Genomic DNA, 9956 nt, shown 5'->3' on the forward strand with positions numbered 1-9956 from the left:
TTATAATATATACTTAAATACTAATTTGGTTTTAATATTCCTTAAGTTTTTTTTTTTTAATTTGGTGTTAATGTTTTTTTAAATTTGATTATAATATTCGTTAATTTTGTTTAATGGTCTTTTACGCTAAAATTGTTAAAATAATTAACGGATTGTGAATAGACACTAGCATTTCATGGTTTTTTTTATCTTTTTTTAATTTTTTAATTTTTAAAAATGTCCATGTGTCAAATCAATATCATGTCAGGATCACATTTTTATATTGAATTTGGTCCTAATATTTATTATTTTGTTTAATTTGGTCTCAATTTTTTAAAAATTAAGCAATTTTGTCTCTCTCAATTGTTATAGTGATATTCTTATTAAAATTCATACTTTTTATTAAATACTTTTAATTTAGACTTAGAGTATGTTTAAAATTAAAATTAAAATTTTAAAAGTAGGGAATAACACCATTGATTTAAAATTTTATGAGATCAAAAATTTTATGTGGTTTTTAACCTCTTAAATTTTTAAAAAAAAATTGTTCTAATTTTAAACCAACTCTAACCTTAAACAAAATATATTTAATGAAAATGTGAATTTTAATAAAAATATCAGTATAACATCCACTACAAAAATAATTATTTTCAGTTGGGGTTATTTTTGGCTTTTATGGGGTTTTTACCCCACTAATGAGTTTCCTCTCTACAACTAGCGCAACTTATCAATGGTTTTTAAAACCCCCGATATTGCCTGGGATTTCAAACCCCATTACTGCCTAGAAGTTTTGAAACCCCATTACTGCCTAAGGTTTAAAACCATTTTACCGCATGGAATTTTGAAACCCTTGTAAGTGTTTGGGGTTTTAAAACCCCGTATTTGCCATTTCAAAGCTATTTAGCTTTCCTTCTTTTCTTCTCCTTAACACAAGTATCATATATTGATTAGTGTTTTCTTTTTTCCCAGAATATCGTGAATTGAAGTAATGGATTAAGAATTATCGTTGATTAGATTTTTTTTCTCGAAATATCGTGAATTGACTAAAAGTAATGGATTAAGAATTATCGTGAATTGAGATGGTTGTAAATTTTAAAGACACAATAAACACAAAATTAAGGACAAAAGTTAACGACGAAGTGAATGATACATGGTAACAGCCAAAGAAGAAAAAGTAATGATTTATGAAAACTTATTTGAATATCAGATATCTCAAACTAATCACACATCACGACTCCAAGACAAAACAACTAAAGTTCAACAGAAACAATATAGTGGTTGAAGCACCAAAAGAAAAAAATCCTTGCTCTCGAACCAAAATCGTTAACTTTGCACCCAATTCGTAACACCCTTGATCTCGCTTTGATCCTTCCACTCGTTCATCACGAATCAGCCCCTGATCACGCCTCCAGATCTCATGCATCAGCCTTTATCCATCCATGCATCAACCTTATCAGATTTCAAAATCAGGTTTCCTTCGAGATGAATGACTCCTTTGATCAATTTTTCTCATGCATTAGACTCTTGTGATATAGCATCAAGCTTGTTCTTTCATCATGGTTTCAGTAGCAAGGGATCTACCACGCTTTTAATGAAATGCGCGTTTTGGATGGGAAGCCTTGGTCATAAGCTTAAAGGGCTCATATGTAAATTAGCAAAAATAAAGGACTTCCTGGCAAACAAAACTAATTTATTCTACAAAGGGGAATTCTAAAGGAATAAAACTAAATGCAATAAAAACTCTATTAAGACTACATTTTTGAAAACTAATTTTTCCTAAGCAATTAAAAAAACTAGTTAATTAAAGATAAACTAAAATTTATTTAAACTAAGAAGAAAGTTTTAGAAAGGAAAAATACTGAAAAATGGAGTGTTAATAGTCTGGGATATGCTTGCACGGGGAGGTTCGTAATGTAGTTGGAAACGTGTGATAGATATAAACATGGAGGTTTCTATTGGATGTACTCTTGTGTAGGATATGAGTGAGGATGTTCGTATGTTCCATGCTCACACTTGAGGCTGTTATGAGTGGAAAGGTTCATAATATGAGGTGTTCACTCGTATTGGACTACGAGCGGGGAGGTTCGTAGAGTTGGACTACGAGCGAGGAGATTCGTAGAGTTAGACCACGAGCGGGTAGGTTCGTGGAAGCATTGGAATCCCTAAGACTATGGTTGTGTGTGTGCTCGTCTCATATAGGTTATGAGACCGTGGTGGCATGGTATAAATGTTTTATAAATGAGAAAATGGCTAAGTTGATTTGGGTGAGTTGTATTTATCTTTATTTATGTATGTGTATTTATTTAGCTCACCCTTTCTGTTTGTGTTTGGCGATGATCTAAGTGTTGATGGCGATGCATAGGGACAAAGCTAGGAATAACTGTTGGGTTTATTTAAGGAATTGGTTTTGAAGAAAATTTGTAATTTTCTTTTAAGTTGTTTTCTGGATTCGAGCTTGTAATAAGTTGTCTTGAAATAATTTTTTTATTACCACCATTGAAGATTTTGAATTTTCCGTGTTTTGGGAACATTATTATTATTTGAATTTATTTTAAATTATAATTTATTTTTTTAAGTAATATAGGCCTAGGATGTTACAATAATATTGTTTCAAATTGAAAATTGGAATCATGCAATTAGTTTTCACAGTAATCTAGAATTGAATTTTATTCTTTCTTTTATGTTTCTATTGGTGATATGAATTATAATTACAAATCATGCTAGCGAGGATAAAAGAATGAATCAAAACGAAGCAAGTAATATTCACAACACAATATCAATGAAATTTAAAACAAAACAATTGCAACATTTGTCTTAATAGCATTAATGAAAACAAGTGAAACAAACATTCATCCTATGGTGAAGCAAAATAGGAATCTAGGTAAGGATAAAACCTATGTCGTTTTGATTCTCGGTTGCTCCTTCTTTCTCCTTTACTCTTCTTCTTTCTTCTTTCTTTGTTTCCCTTTTATTTCTTTGCTTCCCATTTTTGTCTTCTTCGAACTCCAGGAAATCTCGCTCCCTTTTTAATTATGTTTTTGTAACGTCTTTAGGTGAGTGAAACACCAATTGAGTTTGTTAAGTTAGTTACTAATGCGTGTGAGGATGTGTAAGAGTGAAAAGAATCGTTAGTGAGTAGGTTTTGTGATGTGTGGTGGGCATTTTGTGTTTGTTGGGGTGAACGTTCGAGAATGTAATGTTTAAGGGCCTGACTTAAGGGCCTTACCTTAACTGTTGGGCCTAAGGCCAGCCCATAGGGTATCCTAAGACCCCTTACAACCACTTGTTCCTTTCATTCTGTTTACTTTGTAAAAACAGCTCCTTCACTCACTCTCTTTTTCTCCAGTAAACCTTTGCTAGGGTTTGACCCCCATTCTTCGTCGAGCTAGTTAAACTCCATTTTCATCCCACGTAAGTTGGTCCTCAACCCATACTTTCTCTTCTCTAGCTTTACTTTCGTGGTTCCAACTAGGGTTCATCATAGTAACCTTGTTTTTTTCTGGTGTTAGTATTTCAGCTTACCAAGCTATTCCTAGAGCTGTGGTGCTCCTTTATAGGCTGCCTATGTATTTAGCTAGCATCTGTCTAGGTAAGGGAAGTTAGGGTTTCACTGTTTTTACGTTATTTTGCCTAATTGGATCTGTCTATGTTATGGCTACTTGATATGTACTGTTGAACGTGTGCTAATATACTGTATGTGCTCATGGTGTTGTTTGAATCGAGTTTGGCACGCATGAGAGCAGGTGAGTTCTGCTGAACTCGTCCAAGCGAGCTGGGTGGTAACTCAAAACGAGAATCTCTCGCTTAAGCGAGGAGCTCTCGTCTGAGCGAGAGCAGCAACAATGCACCCCTTCTCTGTTTCGAGGGCTCGCCTAAGCGAAGGCCACTCGCCTGAGCGAGATGGGCTAGCTTGAGCGAGACCTCGACGTGCCCTCTATGTGCAATCTCGCGTAGGCGAGAGTTGGTAGCTTAAGCGAGGGGTTCCTCTCGCTCGAGCAAGAGCTCTTTAGCCTGAGCTAGATTGACAGAGTTGATTGGATACGTGTATGTTTCTAATGATTGGATGGTTTGCTGCTTTAAAAAGTTTATGTATGATGCTTGGTATATATTCTATATGACATAATGGGACTGGAATTGATGAGCTTAGTATGAGTAAATGCATGAATCATGGTTGGTTAGTTAGTTGAATACTGGCATGAGATTGTTATGCTTGAAAAAATTGTGGTTGGTTGGATAGACATGGTTGTGGTATGAGATTGACGTAATTCTATGAAACTCTTGGTGAGCACTCCATTTTTCACTATTTTTGCTTTTTAAAACTTTCTTTTCAGTTTAAATAATTACTAGGTTTTCTTTAATTAAGTAGTTTTTGTTACTTGTCTAAAAAGAATAGAGTTTTCATAAAAATGTGAGAAAAAAGTTGCCTTTAAGAGTATTTTTGTTGCATTTGGTTTTATTCTTTTTAAGACTTCCCTTTTTAATAAGTTAGTTTGTCAGGATACCCTTTTATCGTGTTGTTTTTAGGTTTTGAACCCTTGATTTGAATTTCTTTTTTATTGCAGAAAGACCATTTGCACCACAATGCTGAATCAAAGATGTTGGGCTCGAATTAGTGGAATTGGGCCTAAAGATGTTGTGCAAGAGAGCAGCCCTGTGCAAGTTGGACCTAGTCCTTCTCCGTAACACACAGTTTCGTTAAATAATGACCCATCTTTTTCTACTAAATGGCTGATGCATGAAGGAGCAATCTAACACAATCCAAGCTTGATGAGTGAATGGTGATGCACAAAATCTGACCCAAAGGAAAAGATCAAGGCTGATGCACGTTGGTTTGTGATGGATGGAGATGATTTGAGGATCAAATTGGAGCACGAGCATGGTAGATTAATAATGAACAAACGAGAAGAGCAAGGCTAATCTAGGGTGCCACGATTAGGGTTCAAGGTTTGCGATTCTGATTCGAGATGTAAGGAATTGGGTTTTCTTTTTTTATTTTTCTTGGTAAGGGGTTTAAAAGGGGCAGAATTAGGTTTTTGTTGGATAGCCCTAACAATGTGCGAAGGGAGAAATACTAAAGTTAGGGTTCTCGGTTTCCTGTGTTTCGGTGTGAGCGAGACATTGAGAGTCATTGTATAGGGGTTACTCACATTTCAATGAGCACAAAGTGGCCAGCAAGATTGAGTCTTCCCTAGTGTCCGAAGTAGCTATACTTACATCAACCACGAGCACAAAGTGGCCGGGGATGATCTAAATTAGATTCCTTGCACCAAATTAATTCTTAGACTTCTCTTTGTCTAAATTTTTCTTAACTTCTAATAAAATACATTTTGCTTTTCAGTTTCAAATTTGGCTCATTAGTTTCTGAGTTTGCTTATTTAAGTTTACTTGCATTTTATGTTTCTCAACTTTAATTTTCTAAATCTGTTTAAATTCTCTTTATTGTATACCAATTTTAAATTTAGTTTTGCAATCTTTAGTTAGTGGGTTGAGTTTGGGTTCGTAACTTGCAGACATCAATGTTCCCTACTGGAAACCTAGTGACCCTAAAGTGGGCACAAATTGCCTAGATGTCTTCTCAAGTGTAGATGAACTCATGAGCAAACCACTATTCTTGTGTCTGGTTTAAGTGTTCTACTAAATAAATTTTGTCAAAACTTTTACTTTGTTTACGTTTCTGCATTTTATGGTTCCTTGCATTAGTTTTAATTTTCCTGTAGTAGCTAGTCTATTTGATTCATGTAGTGCATTCATAAATTTACTTTAGCATCCTGAACTATTCTAAAATTCTGCATTAGCATCCTAGTTTTTTTTTTCATTTTAGTCATTTTGCATCTTGATCCTTTTAGGACCCAATTCATCCTTCATCTGCAATGCATATAATCTACCTAATGTCATTCTGCATCACAAATAGATTCATGCATGATTCTTAGTAGTGTGAAGCCAGTTGAATATATTTTCTGCTTGCCATTATTGTTGAACTAGATGTTGTCATCTGCTGCCAAGTGGTTTCATTTCATCTTAAATTCACATTGCATTTTAGTGAAAAAATGTTGGTGTGCTGCTACTATCACGGACCAAACTCTACAGTCCAAATTGTGCTTTAAATGTTGCCATTTTTTCAGCAATGGATTCAAGTTATGTGTGTGATTCTTTTTCTCTATTGCATTAGTTACATGTTGAATTAGGTTTTGCCATTGTTGGAGAATCTACATTTGCATATGCATTTCTATAATAACTCAAAATTTGCATTCAATTATGTAGAAATTCAATGTTGTCACGTGTTGTTCTCTGCTGCCATTGCATCTAGCAATTGCATTATATCTAGAGAAACTTTGTTTGGATTGGTTGTTATAAATTGAATACCAAATGTGCCTCTGCATTCAATTCCTTTTCCTGATACAATTTGAATTCTAGTATGGCTTCACTTTTATGTATCATGAGCAAACATGTGGGAAATGGGAGTGGACTTCCTGTACAAAGGTTATGGGAACTACCATATGTTAACCCAGGATTTTATGGCCAATTTTACTCAACTATACCCAGTCCACACAGGTCATAACCTCAGTCCAATTGAAGGACAATTAACGTGCATAACTTGTTAAATAATGATCTTTTCCAATTACAACATATACATGTGCAGTTGTGTGCGAACAAGTGGGGACTTGAATACCATTTTTTGTACACAAAATATCGTCATGCAAATTGATTGCCATGAGTCTCTCTATGAACCACCCATTCCATAATGAACTAGTTTTAATTAAAATAAATCTTTACATTATTTCAATCCATTGGAAATGAAAATACAAATCATGCAGTGACAGATAAGTGGGGAATCACGAGCAAACATGTGGGAATTTGGAGCGAACTTTCGGTAAAAAGGTTGTGGGAACTATCACATATTAGCCCAGGCTTTTATGCCCAACTTTATTCAATTGTACCCAATCCACGCAGGTCATAACCTCATCCAAATTGAAGGACTCTTAATGTGCATAACTTGTTAAATAATGATCTTTTCTAATTACAACATATACCTATGCAGTTATGTGCAATCAAGTGTGGAGTTGAATACCAATTTTTGTACACAAAATGTTGTCATGCAAATTGATTGCCATGAGTCTCTTTGTGCACCACCCATTCCACAATGAACTTGTTTTAATTAAAATAAATCTTTACATTATTTCAACCCATTGGAAATGAAAATACAAACCATAAATTAACAAATAAGTGGGGATTCACAAGCAAGCATGTGGAAATTTAGAGAGAACTTTCTGTACAAAGTTGTGGGAATTTAGACAGAACTTTCTGTACAAATGTTGTGGGAACTGCCACATATTAGCCCAAGATTTTATGCCTAATTTTATTCAATTGTAGCCAGTCCACGCATGTTATAACCTCAGTCAAATTGAAGGATTGTTAATGTGCATAACTTGTTAAATAGTGATCTTTTCATATTATAACATATAATTGTGCAGTTGTGTGCGAACAATTGGGGAGTTGAATACCACGTTTTGTACACAGAATGTTGTCATGCAAATTGATTGCCATGTCTCTCTCTATGCATCACCCATTCCACAATGAACATGTTTTAATTAAAATAAATCTTTACATTATTTCAACCCATTGGAAATGAAAATACCAACCATGCAGTGACAGATAAGTGGGGATTCACGAGTAAACATGTGAGAATTTGGAGTGGACTTTTTGTACAAAGGTTGTGGGATTGCCACATATTAACCTAGGATTTTATGCCCACTTTTATTCAACTGTACCTATTCCACGCAAGTCATAACCTCAGTCAAATTGAAGGACTCTTAATGTGCATAAATTTTTAGATAGTGATCTTTTCTAATTACAACATATACATATGCAGTTGTGTGCGAACAAGTGGGGAGTTGAATACCACTTTTTGTACACAAAATGTTGTCATGCCAATTGATTATCATGAGTCTATCTATGAACCACCCATTCGATAATGAACTTATTTCAATTAAAATCAATCTATTGAAAATGAGAATGACAACCATGCAGTGATAGATAAGTGGGGATTAAGGAACAAACATGTGTGAATTTGGAGTGGACTTTCTATACAAAGGTAATAGGAACTACTAGAGGTTAATCCAGGATTTTATGGCCGATTTCATTCAATTGTATTCAGTCCACGCAAGTGAAACGAGATTTAATAGTTCAGTAGAAGCTCAATATGTTTTATCCTAGCAGAGAAACCGTACTCGACTTCAACCATATCACTGTGTCTTCACTATGTCTATCTTGACATTTGTTGACTATTCTCACTCATTCCAATTATGTAATGGAATTCATATTTATTTTAATATTGATTGTCCTGAAATTAAAAAAAGAAATAAAACAGGGCCTATTGGTTCAACCTATAACTGATTAACCAAGTATGTAAACCTAGTTAATGACTATTATTATCTTTTAAACATTGGTTTCATGAATTTATCTATGATCGAGTATAATAGGATAGGACTCTAGAATCCTTGTCGTTGATCCTTTTTGGTGAGCATAAGGTTTTGATGTTAAAAGGCCATTTAGCTATCAGTATTAAACTTTTCAAGTTTTTTAGTCGTCAAGTATCAATGGATTGACAATTTGTTCCATTTGTTATGTTTTTTGGAAATTCGGGCTAGGAATAAGGCATATATTATTATTGTTGTTATAAGGAAAATTATGTTTTGACAAATATTTTTTTTTACAAAGACAAATTTTCCTTAAATAAAATTAAAATAAATTAATTTTTTAACTTTTAAGAGATTTTGTCTAGAACAAGGTATAAAAAATTCAATTTTCTTAAATAAAATTAAAATAAATTAATTTTTTAATTTTAAGAGATTTTGTCTGGAACACGATATAATAGATTCAATGTTGCTCGTGTTCTTTATAGCTAAATTTATTTAGGTCTGTTAGTTTATAACCTTATAGCAAGCTTTGAGTAGGGCACATATCCCTGGAAGACGGTATTATTTGTCTCTATACATTTTTCAAGGGGTAAAAAAGAGGCTCAATTTTAATTAAAAAACAATATGAATTATGACTAAATTTGTCCTTTATAATTCATGTGGATGGTTTCGTGCTTAACTTAAATTATCATATTCCACTTAATTCGGTTTAGTGTTGCTGTGTGGCTAAAATAGAGTTAGATTTAAAAAAAGGATAAAATATTAATGTATTTTATTAATTAAAATCATAAAATGAATTGATGCGAAAGACGTTCTAAATTACTTCTTATAAAACAAAAATAACAAACCAACTTCAATCTTGGTTTTTACTAAAGAAAAAAAAAAAGGGAAAACTTGTATGTTTCAATTACCTATAACTAACAATCCGTTTTACTAAATATATCATGAAAACCTAGAAAATCACATTAAAAGAGTGACTGTGTTTAAAATAATGAGATTCTATTATTATTATTATTATTATTATTATTATTATTATTATTATTATTTTAATAATAAACATCTTATATATAAATAAAAATTTTATAAAAGGATTTCATTATTTAGAAAACATTATTTCTCTAAAACTTTGTCCTCTAAATTCTTTCTGAGTTCTCTCTAAAATATCTTACCATTCTCTCATTCTTTTTGAAGTTAGAGACCATCAAAGTGATCACTGCGGCGAGATCTCTAAGTCTGTCCGATCAGAATCTTGAATTGAGTAAGTTATAATTCTGCTCTTTTCTCGGTCTTTTCTTGAAAACCATGCATGTGATGTAATCTGTATCACATGTGAGGTTTGTGTATCTTGTAAAAATTCCCTGTCGATCAGTGGCTCTAATGATGTTCTCTGATCGTGTTTCTGATAATTTTAGGTTGATTTATGAGCATCGGGAATGGAAAGGGGGTTTTAGGTTTTTGGTAGTAGATTGTGCGAGTTAATCAAGTAAGGGAAGCTAATAATTGAATTTAATTAGAGGATATGATGAATGTAATTACGTGTAATCAGAATTGATTGTTTAA

The sequence above is a fragment of the Vigna unguiculata genome, chromosome 6 (genome assembly GCF_037176805.1).
Source record: "Vigna unguiculata cultivar grain cowpea cultivar isolate G323 ecotype 2 chromosome 6, ASM3717680v1, whole genome shotgun sequence".
Taxonomy (NCBI): domain Eukaryota; kingdom Viridiplantae; phylum Streptophyta; class Magnoliopsida; order Fabales; family Fabaceae; genus Vigna; species Vigna unguiculata.